The sequence below is a fragment of the Bubalus bubalis genome, chromosome 6 (genome assembly GCF_019923935.1).
Source record: "Bubalus bubalis isolate 160015118507 breed Murrah chromosome 6, NDDB_SH_1, whole genome shotgun sequence".
NCBI classification, from domain to species: Eukaryota; Metazoa; Chordata; class Mammalia; order Artiodactyla; family Bovidae; genus Bubalus; species Bubalus bubalis.
In genome coordinates, this window is record NC_059162.1 from 75,885,819 (window position 1) to 75,889,267 (window position 3,449).

Below are 3,449 nucleotides of genomic sequence, written 5' to 3' on the forward strand. Positions count from 1 at the left end.
AAAGTATAAAGATCTTGGATAATAGATTATTCATAGATAAAAATGAAGATGAGATCTTAAAGATTAAGGGAAACTAATAAGTGAAGAGGAAAACGTCAGTCACCCAGATCTGGCATCATCAACTCAATGGACATCAGTTTGATCTAACTCCGGGAGATAGTAAAGGACAGAGAAGCCTGGCGGGCTGTAGTCCATGGAGTCACAGAGTCTGACAGGACTGAGCTACTGAACAACAACAAAGAAAAAAGGGAGATGTTTTCATTAACAGGAAAGGGAAATAAGGCTCAGTGAAGTGAAAGTCACTCATTCATGTCCAACTCTTTGCGACCCCATGGACTGTACAGTCCATGGAATTCTCCAGGCAAGAATACTGAAGTGGGTAGCCTTTCTCTTCGAGGGGATCTTCCCAACCCAGGGGTTGAACCCAGGTCTCCCACATTGCAGGTGGATTCTTTACCAGCTGAGCCACAGGGGAAGCCCACAAATGCTGGAGTGGGTAGCCTATCTCTTCTCCAGCGGATCTTCCCAACCCAGGAGTTGAACTGGGGTCTCCTGCATTGCAGGCAGATTCTTTACCAACTGAGCTATCAGGGAAGTCCTAATAGGGCCCAGAGAAAAAGAAAGAGAAGTAGCTCAGTCGTGTTCGACTCTTTGCAACCCAATGGACTGTAGCCTACCAGGCTCCTCTGTCCGTGGAATTCTCCAGGCAAGAGTACTGGAGTGGGTTGCTATTCCTTTCTCCAGGGGATCTTCCCTACCCAGGGATTGAACCCAGGTCTCCTGCATTGCAGGCAGACGCTTTACCATCTGAGCCACCAGGGAAGACCAGGAGCAATAGGGCCCAGAGTAACCAACAAAAGAAAAATGGCAAGTTCATAGCTAGCAGACAGGCTTCCCAGAAAGAATCAGGTTCCAAGAAGCTAATAAGAAATACCCACTTAAAGCAGCAGCTGGAGATTTCACAGTAAGTGGATAAAAATACTGCCCCTCCCCTCAACAACTAAGCTACAATATTACAAATTATATAGGTTTCAGGTGAAAAGACCAAAAAGTATTCTAAGAACACAGACTTTAAGAATTGCTAGTGAACTTTAAGGTGACACCCATTGTGAGCGGTATGTAGACACAATGTCCTGAGAAACTATGCCCTTAAACACTGAAATTATGATTCTGAAGGCAGATACTGCTAAAAGAAAGCAGATTAAAGGAGAGATAAGAAAGACAGTAGGTGGAGTTCAGGCCTGGACAAAATATTGCCCAGTGGGTAAAATTAAAGCAAACACTGACAAGATTTATTTTTCACTGGTTGCTTTGGTTATGCCAAGAATTCAACGATTTCATATATCTTGCTATAGGATAAAACAGAAGACAAAAATCAAGAGAAATGTATAGAAAATCAAACATCTGGACAGAAGGAAAAGAGAAGGTGAAATGAAAGAAAGTCTTTGGTTCCAGGTAAAAGTGCTCATGTAACATGTGCTAGAAAAAGGAGAAGACAAGTCTAAGAAGTCAGTTAAGCTATTACAAACACAATCAAGTGTTCATAAAAGATATGTAGAGGGGATGATAAGGAAAAATTATAGCAACAGAAGGAAATTTCATTCCTGCAGAAATAAAGTTAGCAGAAAGATTTAAAATATTACAAAAATAAGTAAGAAATGAGTTAAGTAGAAGGAAGAGGTCATGATGTCACTAGGTTCCTGGGGAAACAGGCTTCAAAAAAATCAACGGTTTTTCTTCTGGAATCAACTGAGAATGATTATTCAGATGAAACAAATGTGAAGACAATGCATACCTCTCCAAGGACACAGATTTCTCAGGTATAAGCAATCCCATAGCAGAACTGTCATTTTTTTTGTTAGTTACCACAGCACAAAACTCCAAATGTCTGCTCAGAGTTAAGAAGGAAGACATAATAAACCTGGTGCCAGAAACATAGGGGCCAAAGGGGAAATGGAAATTAAGAAGTTCTGAATACACTAAGTGGATAATAAAGACACCTCCAAATACAATCCGGTGATTGGGACTGTGAGCTTTGCAATTGCCAAACTGTGCTAAGTGAAATAAGTCAGGTGGAGAAAGACAAATACAGTTTAACTTACATATGGAATATAAAAAATTAAATAAGCAAACAAATATAATAAAACAGGAATAAGACTCAGATACAGAAAACAAACTACTGGTGAACAGAAGGGAGGGGATACAGAGAGGGGTAAAATAGGTAGTGCAGTGGAGTTAGTCATTCAGTTGTGTCCAACTCCTTGCGATCCCATGGAGTGTAGCCCATCAGGCTATACGTCCATGGAATTCTCCAGGCAAGAATACTGGAGTGGGTAGCTATTTCCTTCTCCAGGGGATCTTCCTCACCCAGGGATAGAACCCAGGTTTACTGCCTTGCAGGCAGATTCTTTACCCTCTGAGCCACCAGGGAAGCCCCTGGGTAAAGGGGATTTAGCAAAATAGGTGAAGGGGATTAAAAGATACAAACTACACAGTATAAAATAAATAAGATACAAGGATGTAATGTACAGCACAGAGAATATAGTCAATGTTTCATAATAACTTTGTATTATCATCTAAACAATATTGACTTACTATGTTGTACACTTGAAATTAACAAATTTATAAGTCAACTATTACTTCTATTTAAAAAACAAACAAACTGTGCTAAAGAATGTAACAATGTCTCAGATACTATTCTCTGCCAGCAAATGACAGAATACATGGGTAGGCTTTTTTTTCTACCTGTAGTAATTCACATTATCCTGTAATCAGTTTCCTGATGGGAGATTGTCCTCAATTAAAATTTTGTTCATAGTTTGTGCTATCAGGACAACTAGCCTAATCTGCCAATCATCCTAAAGTGGCCAAACATCTGTTAATTCTCTTTTAACCTCAGATAAGTGAGTCTGTGTTTTGGATTGATTCTAAGAATATTATTTTGACTCTAGAAGTAAGAATAAATTTCTTTTATTTGTCTGAAAGATAGTAAAATTCTATTTCAGAAGTTTCTGCTTCTGGGCATAACTGAATAACTACTGGACACTGGGAACAATTATGAAACTGAACAAGAGAAATGTCAGTTATCAGATATTAATAAGAAATAGCATAGGATTGTGGTCCTTGAATAAGAGAAATCCATGAAGTGAGTACCACAGTCATCTTGACTTTCTGTATGCAGTCTCTGGCTATACTCCAACATTAACAGACAGACCCCAAGCAAAGCATCATATTCTCAATAAGCTGCTGAGGCAGAGAGCAGAGTTGAATGTTGAGGCAATGCTGAGACAGATAAAATATATGGAACATAATGCTGCAGAGAAAAGTGGTATGCAGACTACCACAAATCTACAAGAGGTATTCTAATGTCTTTGGCAAATACAACATTGAACACATACAGGGAAAATCCCCTTGAGGCCTGACAGAGAATAACTACTGAGGAATTGCCA

The 3,449-nt window shown here is 39.4% G+C and overlaps 1 non-coding gene across 1 annotated transcript; it reads right to left on the reverse strand.

Annotated features, from left to right (window-relative positions):
- Nucleotides 1-750: 750 nt before the first annotated feature.
- Nucleotides 751-822, reverse strand: TRNAC-GCA. Its single transcript has one exon. It is a non-coding gene; the product is annotated as a tRNA-Cys (tRNA).
- Nucleotides 823-3,449: the final 2,627 nt, after the last annotated feature.